This window comes from Ranitomeya variabilis, chromosome 7 (genome assembly GCF_051348905.1).
Source record: "Ranitomeya variabilis isolate aRanVar5 chromosome 7, aRanVar5.hap1, whole genome shotgun sequence".
In the NCBI taxonomy this organism is placed as follows: domain Eukaryota; kingdom Metazoa; phylum Chordata; class Amphibia; order Anura; family Dendrobatidae; genus Ranitomeya; species Ranitomeya variabilis.
Genome location: NC_135238.1, coordinates 55,564,788 through 55,590,917, shown reverse-complemented (window position 1 = coordinate 55,590,917; position 26,130 = coordinate 55,564,788). Strand labels below are relative to the sequence as shown.

Here is a 26,130-nt window from a genome sequence, read left to right as displayed (position 1 = left end):
CAATTTATCCTGTTACCCTTGTAAAAATACAAAACTGGGGGCTAAAAAATCATTTTTGTGAAAAAAAAAAAAGAATTTATTTTCCAGTCCACCACCTGACAGCACCATTGGAGGACGTCCTTCTTATCCGTAGTGGGACAGGAACCACAAGTTAAAAGGACCCTCCCCACTCCACCCATCAGTGTTTTTCCTGTCCCACTGCGGATAGGAACTGCAAGACGCCCTCCGACGGTGCTGTGCAGATGGTGGGGATCGGGGGGCCCAGCCTTTCCCTTCCCCGCCGCAAGATATCTGCGGCTGATACCTGCCATGGGGGGTCCCTCAGCCTCCCCAGTGTAGCGCTGCTCCTGGGGTCCGGTCCGCTTCCTCCTCGGGGGGCTCTCGGCCCGGGTGCCTGCATGCCGGGAGGTGTATGCGGCGACCGCTTCCAGCAGCAGCCGGCTCCAGCGTGCGGCCGCGGTTTCCGGGTCCAGCGGCCGCGTCACTTCCGGTCGCGACGACCGCGTCACTTCCGGTGCGACCAGCATTGGAGGATGACGCCGGCAGCAGCGCCGGCCTCGGTGAGGGGCTCAGCGCGGTCACCGCAGCGGCGGTAAGGAGGGCAGGATCAACCAGGTAAAACCTATATAATCTCACCAGGGGGGTCTGTATACCGCCGGCCATCCTGACAAAGGGAGCACTCGGCTATACGTAGAATTGTCACTAATGGAGGAGACTGCCAGACCTGAGGGGACTGACCAGCTTCAGGGGCACGTGAGTGGGCTATGCAAAGCCATACCACAAAGCTCACCCCTCCCCCTGCTTCCTACTTACGGTGCCACGTGTCTCTATTTTACCCTAGGCTGAGCCTTCCATCCCCACAGCCGAAAGAAAAAAATCGGGGAAAAATAAATGCCCGATATGTTCCACTAAGTTTCCGGAAAACTGGCGGAAACCATTGTGCAAATCATGCACATCCAAAATTGTGGGTGATGAGCAGACAGCGCTACTATCCAGTATGAGGACCATGATACGACAGGAGGTTCAGGCTTCTATCTCAAGCTTGAATCTTCCCCAGGCTACTCAGTCAGAACCGCAGACTTCACGGAAGAGGCCGAGGGAATCTAGCCCCTCTTCCGAGGGTGAGGTTTCGGGGGATTCTGACCAGGAAGAAAGAGACGGATCTGTGGGCAGAGGGAAGAGATATCTCTTCTCCGCAACAGACACGGATGAGCTTCTTTATGCTGTGCGTAACACCATGCAGTTACAAGATACACCAGAGGAGACCTCGATCCAGGACGAGATGTTTGGCGGATTACATGCCCAAGTGACAAAAGTCTTCCCCGTCAACAACCACATTCGTTCCATGATCCTGGAAGAGTGGCAGGAAGCGGAGAAGAAGCTAGTGATTCCCAGGGACTTTAGACTTCGTCTGCCCTACAACCCTGAGGACATTAAAGTGTGGGATGAAGTACCCAAGATCGATGTCCCACTAGCAAAGGTGGCGAAGAAGACCTCAATCCCATTTGAGGACTCTTCCGCATTAAAAGATCCTATGGATCGTAAAGCAGACGGTTTGCTAAGGAGAACTTGGGAGTCCTCCGCGGCAATAATACGGGCCAATATAGCGGCAACCTCCGTAGCCCGGTCAATGCACTTATGGATTGACGATTTAGAGGATCACCTCAAAGCCAAAACTTCCAGAGAGGTTATCCTTAAATCATTGCCATTGCTCAAACTCGCAACAGGCTTTATGGCAGACGCTTCTGCCGAATCTGTAAGGTTCGCGGCTAGAAGCGAATCCCTGTCTAATGCGGCCAGAAGAGCCATATGGCTTAAAACCTGGTCGGGGGATCTCCAGTCAAAAAATAAATTGTGTGGAATCCCATTCTCAGGAAATAAAGTATTTGGGCCAATTCTAGACGATATTCTAGAAAAGGCCTCAGATAAAAAGAAAGGTTTCCCTGAGGAGAATACCAAAAAATATCAGCCCTTTCGTAGGTCCCGACCTGGTCAGAGGACAGACTACAAGGGGAAAGGGAAGACTGGGAGGTGGTCTTATCCCAAGGGTGGAAAAGGTAGAGATTCCATCTTCCCTAGTGCAGGTACACCAAAGTCAAATAAATGACATAAAGGTGGGAGGTCGATTACAGAAATTTCTAGGGGGTTGGCAGAAGGTGTCCCAGAATCCTTGGATTCTACAAGTAATTGCACAGGGATACAAATTAGAATTCTCCGGCAGTCCCCCAGAAAGATTTGTAGTAACCCGACCTTGCCCGCTCTCCGACTCCTCCATGTGGACAAACATCCAGGAGCTGTTAGAATTAGAAGCGATTGTGCCAGTTCCCATCTCAGAAAGAGGCGAAGGCCATTATTCTCATTTATTTTCAATAAAGAAACCGTCCGGGGACTCCCGGACGATTATAAACTTAAAACCATTAAACAAATGGGTACGGTACAAAAGATTCCGGATGGAATCTATAAGATCCACGACGCCTCTAATAGACAAAGACATGGTAATGTGTACCCTAGATCTGAGCAATGCATACTATCATGTCCCGATACATCTCTCCTACCAAAAATTCCTGAGGTTTGCCATAATGAACAGGGGGATTGTACATCACTTTCAGTTCAGATGTCTCCCCTTCGGGCTTGCTTCAGCGCCCAGGATCTTTACCAAGCTGATGTCGGAAGTGGTGGCCTATCTGAGGAATCAGAATGTGACCATAGTCCCATACCTGGACGACTTCCTGATAATGGCGAAATCACAGAAACTCCTCAAGATAGACTGCACTTTCACCCTTTCCATCCTACAAGAGCTGGGGTGGATTGTGAACTGGAAAAAGTCCTGCCTGGTCCCAAATTCCAGAATAAAATTTTTGGGGGTGATCTTGGATTCCAACCTAAGAACATCTTTCTTACCAGAAGACAGACAAGAGGCCTTGATCAGACACATCCATCAATTCAGAAGAAGTACCCCCTCCATAAGAGATGCAATGAGGATACTTGGCTTCATGACAGCATGCATACCCTGTGTGAAATGGAGCCAATTCCACTCACGGGAGTTGCAAAGAGAAGTCCTAGGATCCTGGAACAGGAAACAGAGTTCCCTAGACAGGAAGATGCTTGTGTCTCCGTCAGTGAAGAGATCCCTAACCTGGTGGACCAGACCGAGGAACCTGAGAGAGGGAGTACTGTGGGTACTCGATCCCTGTGTTACGGTTACCACAGACGCCAGTCAATACGGATGGGGCGGTCATATAGGAAGAACATACTACCAGGGAGAATGGACTCCTCAGATTGCGGCAAGATCATCGAATTTCAGAGAGCTGTATGCGATCTGGAAAGTGTTGAGCCAGGCCCAGTCATTGGTCCGAGACAGACACGTGAGAATACTGTCCGACAATGTCACAGCAGTGGCATTTCTGAGACACCAGGGAGGTCCGAGACATCCACCACTGCAACACTTAGCAGACCAGATTTTCAGGTGGGCAAAAAGATCTGTCAAATCCATCTCGGCAGTTCACCTGGAAGGTACCAAGAATCAACTAGCAGATTTCTTGAGCCGAAAGTCGGTACATCCCGGGGAGTGGGAACTGAACCCGGAAGTATTCAGCTGTCTATGCCAGAAATGGGGCACACCTCAGGTGGACCTCTTTGCCGCCAGGTCAAACGCAAAGGTCAGAGCATTTTTTTCTCTGAATCCTCTAGATGGAGCCACAGCAGTAGACGCCTTGTCTCAGTATTGGGGAGAAGGCCTCCTGTACGCCTTTCCGCCTCTTCCTCTGATATCGAAGACACTCAGGAAGATACGAGACGAGAGAGCAACTGTAATCCTGGTGGTTCCCTTCTGGCCAAAAAGAAGCTGGTTTTCTCTATTGTCCAGGATGTCAACAGAAGAACCAGTCTTTCTACCGAACAGGCAGGACCTTCTGCTTCAGGGTCCGGTGTTCCACAAGAATCCAGACTCTCTGCACCTATCTGCTTGGATCCTGAACGGCAAACCTTAAGATCCAGAGGCCTGTCAGAAGAGGTCATTACCACTCTCCAGGCAAGCAGAAAGCCGGTGACTTCGGCGATTTACAACAAGATCTGGAAGCGGTATTGTTCCTTTCTGGGAGAAGGTCATGTGGATACTTCAAAGCCAGATATCCCCAAGATCCTCGATTTCCTGCAACTCGGATTTGACAAGGGCCTTCGGCCTAGTACTCTAAAAGTACAGATTGCAGCACTTAGTGTATTTTTTGATACATCACTAGCCTCCCATCCCTGGATAGCAAGGTTTTCCAGGGCCACACAGAGAATGAGGCCACTTGTGAGGAAATCAACTCCTCCTTGGGACCTAAACCTGGTCCTTAACACTTTGTGTAAAACCCCTTTCTTACTGTCAGAAGATATGGACATAGCCAATCTCTCCTTTAAAACCGCCTTCCTAATTGCCATCACATCGGCTAAAAGGCTAGGGGAGATGCAGGCTCTTTCTATCCAGAACCCATATCTTCAAATCTTTGACGACAGAATAGTCTTCAAACATAACCCAGCTTTCCTCCCCAAAGTAGTATCATCTACCAATATAAATCAGGAAATAATCCTTCCTTCTTTCTGCCAACACCCTAAAAACGCAAAAGAAGGGGTCTACCATAACCTTGACGTTAGGGAGACTGTTCTAAAATACCTGGGGGCGACAGAAAGCTGGAGACGGGACACTAACTTATTTATTCAATACGGTGGTCCAAATAGGGGTTGCAAGGCAGCAAAATCAACCATTGCTAGGTGGATTAAAAACATGATTAGCCTAGCATATACAAACCAAGGGAAAGATCCCCCGGATACTCTTAGGGCCCACTCAACACGAGCTATCTCTACATCATGGGCAGAGAAGGGGGGAGCCTCAGCTGAGCAAATCTGTAGGGCGGCGACTTGGACTAGTCTTTCTACCTTTGCTAGACACTATAAAATAGATGTCGTATCAGACCAATTAGCCTTTGGTAGGAAAGTCTTACATGCAGTAGTCCCACCCTAGTTAACATCCTTTGGTATTCTCCAATGGTGCTGTCAGGTGGTGGACTGGAAAACGGTAATTAGTTCTTACCGGTAATTGTATTTCCAGGAATCCACCTGACAGCACTACTAGTTCCCTCCCACTGCAAACTTTTACTACTGACTAATGTGATGTAACATTGGTGTGTAATTGTAAATAAACTCTCTTTTTTGCATCCATCCAGATGTGGTACTTAGAAAATCACTGATGGGTGGAGTGGGGAGGGTCCTTTTAACTTGTGGTTCCTGTCCCACTACGGATAAGAAGGACGTCCTCCAATGGTGCTGTCAGGTGGATTCCTGGAAATACAATTACCGGTAAGAACTAATTACCGTTTTCACGGCTCTGCGTTATAAACTGTAGTGAAACACTTGGGGGTTCAAAGCTCTCAAAACACATCTAGATAAGTTCCTTAGGGGGTCTACTTTCCAAAATGGTGTCACTTGTGGGGGTTTTTAATGTTTAGGCACATCAGGGGCTCTGCAAACGCAACATGGCATCCCATCTTAATTCCAGTCAAATTTGCATTGAAAAGTAAAATAGCGCTCCTTCCCTTCCGAGCTCTGCTATGCGCCCAAACAGTGGTTTACCCCCACATATGGGGTATCGTCGTACTCAGGACAAATTGCACAACAACTTTTGTGCTCTAATTTCTTCTCTTACCCTTGGGGAAATAAAAAAATGGGGGCGAAAAGATCATTTTTGTGAAAAAATATGATTTTTTATTTTTACGGCTCTGCATTATAAACTTCTGTGAAGCACTTGTTGGGTCAAAGTGCTCACCACACATCTAGATAAGTTCCTTAGGGGGTCTACTTTCCAAAATGGTGTCACTTGTGGGGGGTTTCAATGTTTAGGCACATCAGGGGCTCTCCAAATGCAACATGGCGTCCCATCTCAATTCCAGTCAATTTTGCATTGAAAAGTCAAATGGCGCTCCTTCCCTTCCGAGCTCTGCCCTGCGCCCAAACAATGGTTTACACCCACATATGGGGTATCAGCGTACTCAGGACAAATTGCACAACAATTTTTGGGGTCCAATTTTTTCTCTTACCCTTGGGAAAATAAAAAATTGGGGGCGAAAAGATCATTTTTGTGAAAAAATATGATTTTTTATTTTTACCGCTCTGCATTATAAACTTCTGTGAAGCACTTGTTGGGTCAAAGTGCTCACCACACATCTAGATAAGTTCCTTAGGGGGTCTACTTTCCAAAATGGTGTCACTTGTGGGGGGTTTCAATGTTTAGGCACATCAGGGGCTCTCCAAACGCAACATGGCGTCCCATCTCAATTCCAGTCAATTTTGCATTGAAAAGTAAAATGGCGCTCCTTTCCTTCCGAGCTCTGCCATGCGCCCAAACAGTGGATTACCCCCACATATGGGGTATCAGCATACTCAGGACAAATTGTACAACAAATTTTGGGGTCTATTTTCTCCTGTTACCCTTAGTAAAATAAAACAAATTGGATCTGAAATAAATTTTGTGTGAAAAAAAGTTAAATGTTCATTTTTATTTAAACATTCCAAAAATTCCTGTGAAATACCTGAAGGGTTAATAAACTTCTTGAAAGTGGTTTTGAGTACCTTGAGGGGTGCAGTTTTTAGAATGGTGTCACACTTGGGTATTTTCTATCATATAGACCCCTCAAAATGACTTCAAATGAGATGTGGTCCCTAAAAAAAAATGGTGTTGTAAAAATGAGAAATTGCTGGTCAACTTTTAACCCTTATAACTCCGTCACAAAAAAAAATTTTGGTTCCAAAATTGTGCTGATGTAAAGTAGACATGTGGGAAATGTTACTTATTAAGTATTTTGCGTGACATATGTCTGTGATTTAAGGGCATAAAAATTAAAAAGTTGGAAAATTGCGAAATTTTCAAAATTTTCGCCAAATATTCGTTTTTTTCACAAATAAATGCAATTTATATCGAAGAAATTTTACCACTATCATGAAGTACAATATGTCACGAGAAAACAGTGTCAGAATCGCCAAGATCCGTTGAAGCGTTCCAGAGTTATAACCTCATAAAGGGACAGTGGTCAGAATTGTAAAAATTGGCCCGGTCATTAACGTGCAAACCACCCTTGGGGGTGAAGGGGTTAAAGCCTGTATTTATGGGTAGGTAGGATCCTGCTGTAATTAAAACCATCACATTCTGAAGGGCGGAGTGCTCGGTCAGAGAGCTAACATACAAATAACAAAAAGCACAGACCTCACATTTGACTTCTCACATTTCCTGCACCGTTCCCATCTACCGTATTCCCAATCTGCACAGACTCCTCATCCTGCTCATGCACAAATGCTGAGCCGCTGCTGCTATATGTGTCTTTATTTCTGCACCTACCATTTATAGGGTACTGTGTGCCCTCTAAATGGTAAAACAACTCTCTAGAATATACAGTGCCTTGCGAAAGTATTCGGCCCCCTGGAACTTTTCAACCTTTTCCCACATATCATGCTTCAAACATAAAGATACCAAATGTACATTTTTGGTGAAGAATCACCAACGAGTGGAACACAATTGTGAAGTTGAACGAAATTTATTGGTTATTTTAAATTTTTCTGGAAAATCAAGAACTGGAAAGTGGGGTGTGCAATATTATTTGTCCCCTTTAACGTAATACTTTGTTGCGCCACCTTTTGCTGCGATTACAGCTGCAAGTCGCTTGGGGTATGTCTCTATCAGTTTTGTACATCGAGAGACTGAAATTCTTGCCCATTCTTCCTTGGCAAACAGCTCGAGCTCAGTGAGGTTTGATGGAGATCGTTTGTGAACAGCAGTTTTCAGCTCTTTCCACAGATTCTCGATTGGATTGAGGTCTGGACTTTGACTTGGCCATTCTAACACCTGGATACGTTTATTTGTGAACCATTCCATTGTAGATTTTGCTTTATGTTTGGGATCATTGTCTTGTTGGAAGACAAATCTCCGTCCCAGTCTCAGGTCTTTTGCAGACTCCAACAGGTTTTCTTCAAGAATGGTCCAATAATAATGTCACATGAGCCCCCCGGTGAGATCCAGTGTCGAAGCCAAAGATGAGAATAGGTGTTATTATTTTACTAGGGTGAAACATGGGGGTTGTCAGAGTAGTGGACAATCCCTTTAACAACATTCAGAGAGACGCTTTTGTCGTTGCCACATAATGTGGGGCGTTCTCAGACCTTGTGCCTGTTACAAATTAAACTGTAAAATTGAAATACCTGAGAGAGAGAGCCACTCTTAGCACGTTAAAAATCCTATCAGATCTCTTTATTACATCCTCCGGTCAGTGTTTATGTAGGTTATTAGTATTCATGCTTTGTAACAATATCATTGGCTCATCTTATCTCTAAATATGTGCTGATATTAGCATACATACTTCTAATTGGCTAAGTTACCACTGTTAACTCCCAGCTTGTGGTCTAGGTGTGGTGCTAGCCCATAAGTTTCGTTTCTCTGATTTCCATGTCTTTACACAAAGATATTCCTGAGGCTCCCTTAGGCTACTTTCACACTAGCGTCGGGCCGAGGTCCCCGACGCTAGCGTTGTCTCCGCCGCACAACGGGGGCAGCGGATGCATTTTTCCAGCGCATCCGCTGCCCCATTGTGAAGTGCGGGGAGGTGGGGGCGGAGTTCCGGCCACGCATGCGCGGTCGGAAAAAGCGGACCGTCGGGAGCAAAAAACGTTACATGTAACGTTTTTTGCTCCCGACGGTCCGCCACAGCACGGCGCAACCGTCGCACGTGTGTCATTGCGTCGCAAATGCATCGCTAATGTTAGTCAATGCAGAAAAAACGCATCCTGCAAGCACTTTTGCAGGATGCGTTTTTTCGGCAAAACGACGCATTGCGACGTAATGCAGTTAACGCCAGTGTGAAAGTAGCCTTATCTGATCATGGACTCCATCTTGGAAGGAAAGAAATATTGGTAGAAAGAAACTGAGATGGTCAGGATAGATAAATATGAATCCTGCTCTCACACTTTACAGTAGCCACGTGGAACATAAGGAACCTTTTAGTCTGGAGATGCTCATTGAGCGTTTTCTAGATCTGCTCTGTGACCAGTGCAGAGGTCCTTATGCAGGGAGGGGGAGGAGGTGAGCTGTGACCATCACCTATTGTGAGAAGTGGATCCTATGTTCTCTATGTATAGATGCTAGATCCTACTCTAGTCGTGCCTGCAATTGTAATGAGATGTCTACAGAAAAGTGAACTCTATCAAACTTTTAGGATGTGTGCACGTTTTGGATTTTTCGCATTTTTTTGCTATAAAAACACGATAAATCCGTGAAAAAAACCCGCATCCTATTAATAGAATGCAATCTGCAATTTTTGTGCACATGTTGCGTTTTTCTCTGCGAAAAAAACGCATTGCGGTAAAAAACGCAGCATGTTCATTAAGTTTGCACATTTTTCTCGTATTTCAAGCTATTTAATGCATTGGGAAGGTCCGGAAAAAAACGTGAAAAATCCGCACAAAAAACGCATGCGGATTTCCTGCAGAAAAAGTCCAGTTTTGTTCAGGAAATTTCTGCAAAAAAATCCCGACTTGTGCACATAGCCTTATTGTGCTCAGTGACTAGGGTGAAAAGCTGTAATATTTCAGCTTGCTTTTTTACCTACCATAGATCATGCTATGAAAACAACCCCACTAAAAGTACCGTAACTTGTTTAATAAAAAGTATATTTATACGGTAAGTAATTTTCCAATGACACACCTTTGCTGCACTCGGAGGTTGTCATCAGACCAAGTGAATACTTGCTCTCATTAAGACTTTTAAATGATTGTAAAAAAAAAAGTAATTCTATACTATCGTTTAAAAGTTTTAATCATTTTTTTTCCCCCTTTGTTATTGTTTATTGCAGCAGCAGATGATAGTCGGTAGTGAAAACTCTGGTTACAGCATTGGCCATGTCAGAATGACGTATGATCTGTAAATCCCATAAATAGCATTAGTTTCTTTCTTTAGATTGTACCGATAACATTTACAAGTGTGGAAGTGTCAGCTTATTATGTCAGCACTTCTGGTGATGCCTCAGGTCAGCAGTCTGCTCCAAACTAGACAAAAATCCGCAGCTCGCCCTCTCGCCACATCAGCCATGTACAGTCTGGATATAATGTGGACGGATGCCTAAAGAATTGAGGAGGAGATGGGACACGGGGGATTGTCTTCTATGCAGATTTACTGGAGACTATCGCCAAGAAATGAAAATTGGAGAGTAACAGAGGTGTCAGAACATCACATTCCTCTATAGGAGAGCGCAATTTAATGGGGAACTTTGATACACTTTGTATGTGGGGTCAATCTCCAGGAAACCGCCCATCATAGGTGGGATGGCTCTGAACATTATATAGTGGAAGTGAATGGTACTATAAGTTCTCTCATAAGCCCAGTTTGTATCACTGACCGGCTTTTTGCAGACTTGTGCGCACTGCTTTCCTGCTAGTGATTTTCTTCTTGTTTGGCTACTATCCACGTTGTTTATTGGGAATCTGAAATCTGTTTTCAAACTTGACCAAGACTCAGGCTTGTGTTGTCTCTCCATGCTTTACACTGCAGCTCTGCTTGTTCAGATTGGCTGCTCTATATAAACACAAGGCCATCACCGAGTGCTTGGAAAGCTGATTATATTTTTACAAGTCTCTGCAACTTGTTTTTAAAATGAATGTCTTTCATGTAAGGCTCCGACCAGTGATTCCTGTTCTTCCGGGTGTGCAGGGGGCAGAGTACACCAAGATTACAAGAGGCAAATGTCCCTCTCCTTACATCTGTCACTCTCGAATACTTTAATCTACAGGTGTGCAATGTAAAAGGAAGATAATTAGAAGCTTTATATGTAATATATACATTAGTGATGCATGTCATGTCTGGAAGGCCGTATGCGTCACAGGGCACACATGGAAGGCTTGCTGTAATGTCTGGCAAATACTGGATATTTCCTAGAGCCCCTGTTTACTGAAGGCGGCCGACTTTGCATGTAAGAGAATATTGTTTATTTGTGACCTCATACGGATGCTACTTCCTTGTACAACACCATGTGCCCAACACTGCAGTGATATCAAAGGGCGTCTGCAGAGACTTATCTGTGAGCCTTAATAAAAGCACCGAACAGAGAGCTGCAACTTCATACTGAGATACTTACACTGTTAATTCATGCCTGCGAGTTTTAATCTATACTTCAAAGTTAAAAGGTGGGCTATTGAGACCACTGCTGGGTAATACATTTTTAATAAATTCAGGCTAGTAGCAAAAAAGAAAAAGATACTCGCTTAATGGACTCGCGCCGCCGCTCTGTACTTCACTGAGTGTCCCCCGCCAGTGTCCTGGCCGCTTCTTCTGGCAAGGAACATCAGATGGCTGCAGTTTATCTGCAGAAGCCATATTTTGTCTGGATTAAAAAATTAAAAAAAGGACTGAAATGCAGCGCTGAGTCGCGAAGGAACGCAGATTCTTAAAGCTTAGGGTACTGTCACACAATGGCACTTTGATCGCTACGACGGCACGATCTGTGACGTTGCAGCGTCGTGTAATTATCGCTCCAGCGTCGTAGACTGCTGTCACACTTTGCAATGCACAACGCTGGAGCGATAATTTCATGACGTATTTGCGATGTAGAAGCCATTGGTTATTATGCGCACATCGTATACAATATCGTACACACCTATGTCACACGATGAAATCATGCCGCCACAGCGGGACATTAGACGACGAAAGAAAGTTTCAAACGTTCTGCTACGACGTACGATTCTCAGCGGGATCCCTGATCGCACTAGCGTGTCAGACACTACGATATCGAATAGATAACGCTGGAACGTCACGAATCGTGCCGTCGTAGCGATCAAAGTGCCACTGTGTGACAGTACCCTTACACTTTGTGAGTGGTGTGCCTGCCACTCACACGGAGTATACCCTTTACACTTTCATTCTAAGACTCTGCATACCGTAATAACTATGAAGCAACCGAAAAATAACAGAAAGGAGCGCTAGCCAACCAGAGCAAAAATATATCATGGAATACAGAGAAAAGGTGACAGGAGCATCCCCGGCACACACTGGGGCCGCAGGAGCATCCCCGGCACACACTGGGGCCGCAGGAGCATCCCCGGCGCACACTGGGGCCGCAGGAGCATCCCCGGCGCACACTGGGGCCGCAGGAGCATCCCCGGCGCACACTGGGGCCGCAGGAGCATCCCCGGCTGTGCTTGCTGCTGTCATCGTCGTTGATGGGACTGTAGTGCAGACAATGCTAACACCAAGGTACGTCAGCGCCTTCAGTGCACGCGTCAGTGTTCCGTACTGCATGCACATGTTCGCACTCTCAGCAGCAACTAAGGTGCCCACGGCCGGAAAACCGCGGCCATTGGCCTGAGCACTGTGGTCCCCAGGAATCTGCCCGGAGGCTGCAGAAATGAAACCTGCCAAGCCACAAGCAGCACGCAAGCCGGAGGTTCCTCACCCCTTTCTTGGAGCAGTGCTTCTGTCACCCCTCTTCCAGATAAACCTCCACAAGGACAATCCACTAAAGAGGAGAGGTGTATTTGGAATAGGGGGGACAGAGGCACCGCTTCTCCTCTCATTTAGTGCCGCTGTCTCCTTCGCTGTATTCTACGATCCGTTGTCTGTCCGCTTGGCTAGACCTCCCTTTTATTTTTCAGTTGCTTCATCGTTTTGTCTAAACCGGTGACATCACTGGTTGCCCACTGTACGAGGTACTTCTACACAGGTCCCCATCCAGAATGTGTCCTGGATACAGTAAGAACATGGGGGAAGTTGATCTCTGATCAATTAATCCAACCCTACAGTGCCATGTGGAAAACTAAGTGTGATATAAAAAGCTGGCCGTGCACGTTGTACAGATAGATAGCAATGTATAACGCTTTTGTACTGTCACGATGTGTTGTATTTTTGTTAATATTGAGCCATATTTTTAATGTCTTCTATTGTGTCCAGTCCGTTGTCACCGTGGCCTGTTGCTGTGTCAAGTGACCCAACCACAGAAGACTACCTTACGTTAGGTGATAAGAATTCATTATATGGTAGTTTCACCTTTGTGCACAGATGTGGCTGATGTATACCAAGCGTCAGCTAGTTGTTGGAGCAGTCTATGTAAAATGAGCACTGAGCGTATACACAGATTATGGCTGTTGGACAATGCTGGGAACCTGAGACTGGAGTCGTGGCTATAGCCAGGAAGCGGGCCAGGTATCCTGGTATTTGTATAGTCGTAGAGCTGATGAAGATTCTCTTTGTCTACCCTCCTGTATGTTATTTTATGAAAGGAATATATTTATTTTTTACATTTATTTTTTTTCTATATTTAAGTCTATTGAGTTATTGGTCCTGTTATATTAGAATAAAAATGAAATGATTCTGCTCTTTACTGTGGTTTAGTTATTCAAGCCTGATTAAAAAAATAAATAAGTCCACATATAGGGCACTGGTTCTCTCTTCCTATGTTAGAAAGTCCTAGCTTTCTTTCATGTTTGCAGTGAGCAGAGGAATAACTTAAAGCTTCAGAGTTCCAATGCAAAACCTAGAACTGCTTCCTCACCCTCCGGTATCAATGGGTCCTCTCTAAAACCCATAGGTTACGTTCCCACAATGCGTCTTTGTTACAGATTTTCTGCAGCATTTCTGCACCTATTAGGCTATGTTCACACGTTGCGTTTTTGATGCGCTGCTTTCAAAAAGCAGGTTTTGCTGCATCTTTTAGGATCCCAAAGTTCAGCTTTACTGTCGCTACAGAAGCATGAACACAGGTCACTAACGCAAGACATACAGGTACTTCTCAAATAATTAAATATCATCAGAAAGTTAATTTATTTCACTTCAATACAAAAAGTGAAACTGACATTATATAGAGTCATTAGGCTGTGTGCACACGTAAGAAAAGAGGTGCAGAATTTTCTGCACAAAATCTGCTGCGGATTTGCCGCGGTTTTTATGCGGATTTAGTGCGGTTTTTGGGCGGATTTTCTGCAGTTTTTCCCACTGCGGATTTCTATTATGGAAGGGTGCAGAAACGCTGCAGATCCGCACAAAAGAAGTGACATGCACTTCTTTTAAATCCCGCAGCAATTCTGCACTGATTTTTCCGCACCATGTGCACAGCTTCTTTTTTTTGTACATTCATTTACTTTGTACTGTAAATCACAGTGCGGATCTGCAGCATTTCTGCCCGGAAAAAAACGCTGTAGATCCGCACTAAATCCGCATTGTGTGCACACAGCCTTACAGAGTGATCTATTTCAAGTGATTATTTCTGTTAATGTTGATGATTATGGCTTACTGTCAATGAAAACCCCAAAGTCATTATCTCAGTAAATTAGAATAATTAACAAAAACCACCTGCAAAGATTTACAAAGCGTTTAAAAATGTCCCTTTTGTCTGTTTCAGTAATAATAATCTTTATATAGCGCCAACATATTCCGCAGCGCTCTCCACAACCATGGGGAAGACTGCTGACTTGACAGATGTCCAGAAGGCAGTCATTGCCACACTCCACAAGTAGGGTAAGCCACAAAAGGTCATTGCTAAAGAAGCTGGCTGTTCACAGAGTGCTGTAGCCAAGCATATTAATGAGAAGTTGAGTGGAAGAAAAAGGTGCACAAGCAACTACAGCCTTGAAAGGATTAAGAAAAGGCCATTCAAAAATTTGGGGGAGATTCACAAGGAGTGGACTGCTGCTGGAGTCATTGCTTCAAGAGCCACCACACACAGGGGTATCCAGGACAATGGGCTACAAGTGTTGCATTCCTTGAGTCAGGCCAATCATGACCAATAGACAACGCCAGAAGCGTCTTAAGGCCCTTTCACACACCAGTTTTTAGCTATCAGTCGCAATCCGTCGAATTTTGAAAAAAAACTAATCCGGTGACTAATGCCGCCGGCTCCATTTTTTTTCCCATAGACTTGTATTAGCGACGGATGGCCTCACATTTCATCCGTTGTTCGCCGGATCCATCGCCATCCTTTGTTTGCTTGAATGGAAGCCTATGGGCACCGGATCCGTCAAATGATGGAATCCGGCGACGGATTCCATTTTTTTTAACTGGGCATGCTCCGATTTATTTTGGATCCAATCAGCCAGATCAGCTAGTTGAATCAGTTGAAAAAACAAATCCATCGCATCAGTTTTTCACAATCTACAACGGATCCATTGAGCCAACGGATTGTGACTGACGGCAAAAAACTGATGTGTGAAAGGGGCCTTACCTGGGCCAAGGAGAAAAAGAACTGGACTGTTGCTCAGTGATCCAAGGTGTTGTTTTTCAGATGAAAGTACATTTTGCATTTAATTTGGAAAAGAAGGTCCCAGAGTCTGGAGGAAGAGTGGAGAGGCCACAATCCAAGCTGCTGGAGGTCTAGTGTGAAGCTTCCACAATAAGTGATGGTTTGGGGAGCCATGTTATCTGCTGGTGTAGGTCCACTGTGTTTTATCAAGACTAAAGTCAATGCAGTCGTCTACCAGGAAATTTTAGAGCACTTCATGCTTCGCTCTGCCGACAAACTTTTTGAGGATGGAAATGTCATTCTCCTGCAGGACTTGACACCTGTCCACACTGCCAAAAGTACCAATACCTGGTTTAAAAACAACAATATCGCTGTTCTTGATTGGCCAGCAAACTTGCCTGACCTTAACCCCATAGAGAATCTATGGGGTATTGTCAAGAGGAAGATGAAAAACAGCAGACCAAACAATGCAGACGAGCTGAAGGCTGCTATCAAAGCAACCTGGGCTTCCATAACTCCTCAGCAGCGCCATAGGCTGATTGCCTCCATGCCACTCCACATTGATGCAGTAATTGATGCAAAAGGAGCCCCGACCAAGTATTAAGTACATTTACTGAACATACTTTTCAGTAGGACAACATTTTGGATTTTAAAATCGTATAAAGTATTCTAATTTACTGAGATAATGACTTCTGGTTTTCATTGCATAATCATCAACATTAACAGAAATAAAACACTTGAAATAGATCACTGTTTGTAATGACTATAATAATAATTGTATATATCGCCAACATATTCCGCAGCGCTTTACAAATTATAGAGGGGACTTGTACAGACAATAGACATTACAGCATAACAGAAATCACAGTTCAAAATAGATACGAAGAGGAATGAGGGCCCTGCTCGCAAGCTTACAAACTATGAGGAAAAGGGGAGACACTATATAATGAGTTTCACGTTTTGTATTGAAGAACTGAGATAAATTAACTTTTTGATGTTATTCTAATGTTGTGAAAGCATTTTTTTTTTTAAAAGGGCAATTTGATCAAATTATTTAGTGGAAAAAGATTGTCTGAAAAAACAGTGACTATTCTATACAAAAAAAGTTCACATGAGTTCATGCAAAAATACATACGGTAATTACAAATGTAATTTTAGGGCAGGTGAATTGGTTGTGAATAGTTTACCTAAAGGTACCGTCACACTCAGCAACTTTACAACGAGAACGACAACAATCTGTGATGTTGCAGCGTCCTGGATAGCGATCTCGTTGTGTTTGACATGCAGCAGCGATCTGGATCCCGCTGTGATATCGCTGGTCGGAGCTAGAAGTCTGGAACTTTATTTGGTCGTCAGATCGGCGTGTATCGTCGTGTTTGACATCAAAAGCAATGATGTCAGCAATGTTTTACACGGAGCTAACGACCTGTGAGAATGATAAATGAGTCACCGTTACATCACTGGATCGCTCCTGCATCGTTCTGGAGCTGCTGTGTTTGACGTCTCTACAGCGACCTAAACAGCGACGCTGCAGCGATCGGATCATTGTCTATATCGCTGCAGCGTCGCTGAGTGTGACGGTACCTTAAGGGTACCGTCACACAGTGAAATTTCCATCGCTGCGACGGCACGATTCGTGACGTCGCAGCGTTGTATGAATATCGCTCCAGCGTCGTAGACTGCGGTCACACTTTGCAATCACGGCGCTGGAGCGATGCCGAAGTCCCCGGGTAACCAGGGTAAACATCGGGTTACTAAGCGCAGGGCCGCGCTTAGTAACCCGATGTTTACCCTGGTTACCAGCGTTAACGTAAAAAAAACAAACAGTACATACTCACATTCCGGTGTCTGTCCCCGGCGTCTCAGCTTCTCTCCACTGTGTAAGCGCCATAGCCGGAAAGCAGAGCGGTGACCGCTGTGCTCGCTTTCCGGCCGGCAGGCGCTCACACAGTGCAGAGAAGCTGAGACGCCGGAGGACTGACACCGGAATGTGAGTATGTACTGTTTTTTTTTTTTTTACGTTTACGCTTGTAACCAGGGTAAACATCGGGTTACTAAGCGCGGCCCTGCGCTTAGTTACCCGATGTTTACCCTGGTTACAAGCGAACACATCGCTGGATCGCTGTCACACACAACGATCCAGCGATGTCAGCGGGTGATCAAGCGACGAAAGAAAGTTCCAAACGATGTGCTACGACGTACGATTCTCAGCAGGGTGCCTGATCGCTGCTGCGTGTCAGACACTGCGATATCGTAACGATATCGCTAGAACGTCACGAATCGTACCGTCGTAGCGATGGAAATTTCACTGTGTGACGGTACCCTAAGACATTAGCAGAGTATTGAGTTTGTAGGACACTGTTTACTTTCACACTTTGGTTGGCCACAGGTATTGTTCAATCTCACACCTTGGTCGGCCAATGTTTACTTTGTACACATCACTAATTAAACTGTACTAATCCAAACTGCCATGCTAATGCGAGGAAAACAAGATATTATAGTTTAAACATGGGAAAATCACAAAAATAAGTGGGTTTCACATACTGCTGTACCCGCTTTTTTTTTCCACTAAAAACACTGCAAAACCTGATACCTGTGTTTTTTACTGTACTTTTTGCACTTATTGCTTTCTATGGGTGAAAAAAAACCACTGAACACTGACCTGCTGCAGTTTTCAAAACCATAGCAGTTTTTCAAATCAGTCAGGAAAAACACCTATTGTGTGTGCATGAGATTTCTGAAATCTCATAGATTTTGCTAGTACTTTAAAATGCAGCTTAAAATTTGTAACGTGTGAATGTAGTCTTAGTTTGCTTGTTTGTTTTTTTCATGCGTTTTATTCACATTTTTTAAGTTGTGGTTTTTGTTAGTTGTTGGTGGGTCATGTTTTTAATCTGCTTTGTTTTTCATATTTCCTGATATTTAGCTTTCAGAATACTTTGCTACGCTCGTGTGGATTACAAGCTTTTTTAAACCCTTTTCACAGTGGAAATGCACTAATAATGTATATGTTTTATTTATTTGTGGATTTTCCACATCTAATGCATTTCCATGGGGAAAATCTGCACATAAAACTCAGCATACATGCAAGAGAAATTGACCCGCAAGAGAAAAAAAGCACAGTGGGCATGAGATTTCTATAAATCCCATCCACTTTGCTGGAACTGTAAGGCTTCTTTTACACTTGCCATGTTTTTGTGGCCCCAATAGATTTCTATGGGGCCGCAAAAATTAATCGGAGCGCTGTACGCCGTATGGCCATGAGGCCTGCTAGATATTTTTCATGGCTTACGGACACGGCCCCCATTGAAAATCAATGGGGCCACAAAAACAACGGAAGCTTGTTTTTGCGGTGCACCGTGAAGACCGTATTTGCGGAACATGTTTTTTTTCCCCCTCTACTTTTTCCTTACTATTAGAAACCAGAAAAACGGCGATCCGCAAAAACGGGCCTCAAAAAACACGGCAAGTGTAAAAGAAGCCTAAGACGCTGCATTTGTGACACAGTGAAAATACACAGCGTCTAAAGCTCTTTGTGGGAACACAGCCTCAGTCCGCTTATACGGACCGACCATCCGCACGATACGAGCGCCGATCTCTAAACTTTTACTGATTGTCAAACGTTTAAATACCTGTGTACACAGGCAGCCCAAAGTAAACAATACTTACTGAGTGATCGGTACTGGATCACTCGGTGTGCATACGCTGCCATTGTTCTCGGCAGCACGAGTCCTGTTTACACAGGACAATGCACCGCAGAAAATGTTCAGTAGGTGAAATGATATAATGCAGCACAAAAAAAATTATCAAGTGTGTGTAAGTTCATTGGGTGATCAGAGCCTGTTCACATGGCAAGATAATCATGAAACAACTGTTAAAACGGCTCATTCACTGTTCTCTGGCAGTGTAAATGCCCATTGAGGCCCAAGGGGCAGCTCTTGGTCCAACCCTATCACTCACCCAATAAAATAATATACATAGCAATAAGAGGCAGTGAATGTGCAATAATGAAATTGGGCACCCCTTTCCATGTCACCCACATGCAATGGTAAAGTGTGTTGTAATGTGTTAACCAGAACAAACTTGCCCTCCATGCATTGCTGTAAAATAATTCTTCGTACTTGCTGAATACTGAGAGATTTTTCTCTAAAAGTTATACTTCTGTGGGAGAAGACACTATGAATCCAATAATGCATAGTACAATTTTTTTTGTTGAGTTCGTATAAAATTTGTTGATAAAAACTCCATATGAACTTGGAGACCCGCAGAGGTACAGCAGAGTTCACGTGAACCTCATTGGCAACCCTATTCCACTGTTTGCCCTGAGACCTTAAAGGGGTTTTCCACTACTTTCAGTTAACCTCCCACTGTATCCCCCTGGGGCCCCTGATGAATTGTGTGATTACCTTCCGTTGCCGTTTTCGCCTGTGAGCGGCGCTATTCCAGCGGCTGAGTCCGGGTCACGTGACCCCCAGGCTGCAGCCGCCGCTTATTTCCGCCGACGTCACGTCAATTTCCAGACTCTGGAAATTGACGTGACGTCAGCAGCAGGCGTGAGCCAGCCTCACAGCCAGCAGTCACTCATCAAGAGTGACTGGGCTGTGGGCGGGGCTGGTGGCTGCCTGCGGGGCTGTGCTGGGGGCGGGCGGGACTTGCTGGGGGCGGGGCTAGGCAGGGAATCCACATGTGATGTGCGGGGGGGCGCCGGCCCGCATATACCGGCGCCGGCACGCAGAGCCCCGGCCCGCACATACCGGCGCCGGCATGCAGAGCCCCGGCCCCGCTGCCTCCAGGGCTGTGCATGTGCTGGGGGCGGGGCTAGGCAGGCAATCCTTGATGTGATGTGCGTGACTCTGCGTGCCGGTGCCGGTATGTGCGGGCGGCGCCGGCTATCACATGCCGGCACGCAGAGCCCCGGCCCGCACGTACCAGCGCCGCCCGCACATACCGGGGCTCTGCGTGCCGGTAAGTGCTGGGGTCTGCTGCGGGGGTGGTCTTTGGGGTGTGTATGTGTGTCTCTGTGCAGGCATCGTCCGATGGGACTACAAGTCCCATTGGGCTATGCCTGCTACAGTGACAGTGAGTGACACATTAGCCAATGATGGGACAGTAGTAGTCCCATCATCCGGCTAATGTGTTGAATGTAAAAAACCCCCCAAAACATACAGAACATACGACATGCGCCAGGCGACAACATGCAGCATGCGACGACATGCAGCATGCGACGCCATGCAACGCATGCAGCATGCGACGACATACGCCATGCGACGACATGCAGCATGCGACGACATGCAGCATGCGACGACATGCAGCATGCGACGACATGCAGCATGCGACGACATGCAGCATGCGACGACATGCAGCATGCGACGACATACGACATGCGCCATGCGACGACATGCGCCATGCGACGACATGCGCCATGCGACGACATGCGCCATGCGACGACATGCAGCATGCGACGACATGCAGCATGTGATGACATGCAGCATGTGATGACATGCGACGACATGCAGCATGCAACGACATGCGCCATGCGACGACATGCGCCATGCGACGACATGCGCCATGCGACGACATGCAGCATGCGACGACATGCGCCATGTGACGACATGCAGCATGCTACGACATGCGCCATGGGACGTCATGCGCCATGCGACGACATGCGCCATGCGGCGACACGCGCCATGCGGCGACATGCGGCGACACGCGGCATGCGACGGCACGCGGCATGCGGCGACATGCAGCATGCGACGACATGCAGCATGCGACGACATGCAGCATGCGACGACATGCAGCATGCGACGACATGCAGCATGCGACGACATGCAGCATGCGACGACATGCAGCATGCGACGACATGCAGCATGCGACGACATGTGCCATGCGACGACATGTGCCATGCGACGACATGTGCCATGCGACGACATGTGCCATGCGACGACATGTGCCATGCGACAAGATGTGCCATGCGACAACATGCGACATGCCACATACAGTACATACATACATACAGACATACAGTACATATAACATAGAGTACATACTCACCATCACTTGTCACTTTGATCCCCGAAGCCATTGTCATCTGTAAAAAATATTAAAATAATAAACAAACAATATACTCCCTGATCCGCAGAAATCCAATTAAAACGAGTGTCCCTCGACGATCTCCCGTGGAGAGCAGGAGCATCTTCTCATGCGACCACTCTCCAGGGGCTCCAGGAACACAATGAGGGGAGGAAGGTATCTTTTCACAATGTATTCCCCACAATGTATTCCTACGCCCCTGTGAGAAAATAGTCCCTAGTCTCACTTTATGGCATTGCTGTATGACAAAGTTCCCATGCAGCTTTTTGCCATAAAGTGAGACCAGTGAACTATAGTAACCTCAGTGATGCACTGCAGGAGCCATTGTCTCCTGTCAGTGTGTCACTGAGGGTCCTATAGAGCAGTGACATCACCCGATGTCACTGTTCTATAGGGGAGGTCGTCGTGGGACACTCGTTATTAATTGGACTACGGCGGACAGGTAGTATACGGTTTATTATTTTACGTTTTTTGCAGGCGCTGAAGTATGGTAAGTATGGTGAAATGAAGAATATTAAAATACTTTTTCCTAATGTTTGCGTGTTTTATTAACCCTTTATTAATATTGGATTAATAACGGATAGGCGTCTTATTGACGCCTCTCCTTTATTAACCCGGCTTAATGTCACCTTACAATAGCAAGGTGACATTAACCCCTTATTACCCCATATCCCACCACTACACGGGAGTGGGAAGAGAGGGGCTAAGTGCCGGAATTGGCGCATCTTACAGATGCGCCATTTCTGGGGCGGCTGCGGACTGGTATTTGTAGCCGGGGGGGGGGGGACCAATATCCATGGCCCCTCTCTAGGCTATGAATATCAGCCCGCAGCTGTCTGCGTAGCCTTTCTGGCTATAAAATATAGGGGGACCCCACGTTATTTTTTTGGGGGGTCCCCCTATTTTAATAGCCAGTAAAGGCTACGCAGACCGCTGCGGGCTGATATTCATAGCAGGCTACAAATATTGGCCCCCGGCCGTTGGCTTTCCCCCTCTGGCGCAGAAAATTGCGCGGGAGCCCACACCGTTTTTTTCCATTTTTTTAATTAAACGCTCATTAAGGCCTGTTTCACACTTGTGTCGGTACGGGTCCATCGCTATGCGTCGGGCCTACATACTGACGCACGTTGTGAAATTTGTGCACTATATTTGAAAAAACTGACCGTAACATCCATACATAGACTAAGTGTGAACAGGTGCTGAACCTAGAGTAACCAACTTATATATAGTCAAGTAAAAAAGGCAGCACACTGCAGCGCTAAGACATGCAAACATGAAACATGAAAACTGAACTGCAATACTGCACTAGAAATATGAAAAATGAGAGCGTTTAGCGCATAAAAATGGCCAATTTTATGTGTACCTGATAGCCCCTTTACGGCATCTCTTGTATATCAGGTCCTACGCTTGCCTACCTCGCTGAGAATAAACGTCTCCATGTGAATGGGTACCTGTGAAATTTGTGCACGTCGTGGGCAGCGGATGCAGTTTTTCAACGCATCCGCTGCCCATTCGGAAGTCCGGGGAGGAGGGGGCGGGGTTTTGGCCGCGCATGCGCGGTAGAAAATGGCAGATGCGAGGGACGTGCCAACGGTCCGCCAAAACACGAGGAATCCGTTGCACGACGGACGCGACGTGTGGCCATCCGTCGCGATCCCTCACTAATACAAGTCTATGGGTAAAAAATGCATCCTGCGAGCACATTTGCAGGATCCGTTTTTTTCCCAAAAAGACGGATTGCTAAAAATGCAAGTGTGAAAGTAGCCTTAGGCTGCTTTCACACTAGCATTGGTAAGGGGCCGTCGCACTGCGTCGCTAATAAAAGTCTATGGAGAAAAAACGGATCCTGCAGACAACTTTGCAGGACGCGTTTTTTCTCCACAACGACGCATTGCGATGTGCAGTGCACGATGCTAGTGTGAAAGAGGCCTTAGAAACATCGGCCTTTCTATTATATATCTATGGATATATCTATCTATAGATATATTTATAGATAGATATATCTATAGAAACATAGATGTATCTATCCATATATTTGGCTGCTTTCACACATCAGGTTTTTGCCGTGAGGCACAATCCGGCGAGTTTTGAAAAAAACGGATCCATTCCATAGAGTTGTATTAGCTCCGGATTGCGCCTGATGGCCACACGTTTCATCCGTTTTTTACCGGATCCGTCAAAAAAGCGGTTTCCGCCGGATGGAAAACACGTACAGAGGAACGTTTTTTCTTTCCGGCGAAAAAACGCACAGCGACGGATCCGGCAAAAAAACGTATGAAACTGAGCTGTGAAATGATCCGTTTTTCCATGCATGTTTCCATTCAAATCATGCACATTTTCCGTTTATTTACTTATTTCCAAAAACGGCATTCAAACCGCGCATAAACCGCACCAAAAAAGCATCAAAACTGCACCAAAAACTGCATCAAAACCTGGTGCAGTTTTGGTGCAGTTTGCAGTTTTGGTGCGGTTTCGATGCAGTTTTTGATGCAGTTCTTGGTGTGGTTTTGGTGCGGTTTTGATGGAGTTTTTGGTGCGGTTTAGATGCAGTTTTGATGCAGTTTTTGGTGCAGTGTTGATGCAATTATGGTGCGGTTTTGGTGCGTTTTTTTTCAGTTTTGATGCGTTTTTTATGCAGTTTTTTGCACGGTTTTGATGCATTTTTTAATTCGCTTTTGTTGCGGTTTTTGCGCGGTTTTTAGGCATTTTGGTGCGTTTTTGAAAGGTAAATAAAGATGTTTTATTGAACAAAAAAAAAAAAAGATTTGCGATGTCATTATTGTCCAACCTCCTCTTTTACATTTGTCCAACCCACACTCCATTACACAGATAGACAGATGATAGATTAAATGGATAGACAGATCTACATATAGATAGATCTATAGATGCATACATCTATCTATTCATATATCTATCTGTAGATGTGTGTGGATAGATATATCTATTGATAGATGAATGGATAGCGTAGGGTGTGTGTCCACTGTCCGGATTACATCCGAATTAGCTGCAGATTGGATGCTGCGTACCTGTAGTCCCATCGGATGATGCCTGCACACACACCTCAAAAGACCCCCCGCACAGCCCCGCACACACGAACAGCCCACAGACCCCGCACACACCTGAACAGTCCCGCACAGCACCGCACACATCCGAACAGCCCGCAGACCCCGCCCGCACACACATACACGCACACCGTCACCGCCCACACACTTCCATCCTCCCGAGCTGCTTCGTTTCTCGGACCCACATCCGCAGCAAAACTGCAGATCTTTTTTACATCTGCGGTTTTGCTGCGGATGTGCCCAAGTCAATGAAAGTCTATGGGTGCAGAAACACTGCAGTTCCGCACAAAAGAAGTGACATGCTGCGAGAAAAAAAAGCTGCCTTTTGGTGCGTCTTTTTCCGCAGCATGTGCACAAGTCTGCGGCTCCCATAGACTTACATTGGTTGTGCACTACACTGCGGATTTGATGCAATTCAGTGCGGCAAAAAACCCTGCGGATCTGCAATCAAATCCGCAACGTGTGCACAGCCTTAGCATTTAGGGAACCTAGCAAAAAAGCCAAGCAAAAAACAAGTGTGGGATTGCACTTTTTTTTGCCATTTCATTGCACTTTGACTTTTTTTCACATTTTCTGTTACACGACAAGGTAAAACCAATGGTGTCGTTCAAAAGTAGAACTTGTCCCGCAAAAGATAAGCCCCCACATGACCGTATTGACGGAAAAATTATGGCTCTGGAAAGAAGGGGAGCGATAAACGAAAAAAGCTCCAGGGGTGAAGGGGTTTAGAAACATGGATATGGACATACCTATGGAAATAGACATAGATATATCTGTCTGTCTGTCTGTCTATCTATCTATCCCTCTATCTGTGTGTAATGGAGTGTGGGTTGGACAGAAATGACATCACAAATCTTTTTGAAGATAGAGGAGGGAGGGGTTGGGGTGTGTTTTGGAGTGGGTATGCTAGGTAGCAGTGCAATGCATCATGGAACTTGTAGTATTAGAGCACAATAACTCAGGAGAAAGGAAGTTGTTGATTAACCCCATGAGAGCTGAATCCAGCACTGAAGATGTGCTGCTACAGCATGATAAAAGGTAATATTGCTAAAATAAACACAGTAGATGTTTTCAGTGGCCCATAATAGCAAGATTTATGAAAAAAAAAAAAGGTTATAGTAGTGGACAACTTCTTTAATAGTTCAAGACATTCTTTTTTTTCTTTTTTTTTTTTCAAGTACATTATCCATACAAAACATAAATTCAATTACATTTTACACTGATGTGACCCAAATGCCTCTTCTTTTATTTAAGGAGTACAGGACGCCTGAGGGAAGAGAAGCCATTATTAATATATTACATACGTGATAATAACATGTAATTCTGGTGACGATCTATTTCTCCAAGATTGATCATATTTCTTTTCATTATTTTCTTTACCATGAGTTTTTTACACATCACATGTTGTTAGGGAAAGTCTGTTTTTAGTTTATTCGGTGTATTGGATGTTTATTATTGGAGTTTTTTGTAAGCGTTGCACTCCTGTTTTAATCTATTTCTGTTCCTAAACATTATCCTATTGGTAAATCGCTAGATTGGAAATTAGTTCAGGCTCTTTTAGAATTAATGGTGCGAATTACATTACATCCGTTACTCAAGGTAACCAATCAAATGCCAGCGTTCATGTCCTTTGTGTAGTTTGTAAGATGAAAATTGGAATCAAATGTTGTTCTACAGCTCCTCTTTGGCCTGCACTGGGTTTTATGTGTGATGCTTGTATATAACTTATGGTCCTG

The 26,130-nt window shown here is 45.4% G+C and overlaps 1 protein-coding gene across 2 annotated transcripts in view; it reads left to right on the top strand.

The window, feature by feature from the left end:
• PDXDC1 (pyridoxal dependent decarboxylase domain containing 1) overlaps positions 1-26,130 on the top strand; it is a 104,546-nt gene that overhangs the window by 16,523 nt on the left and 61,893 nt on the right. The gene's annotated exons all lie outside the window — the stretch shown is intronic.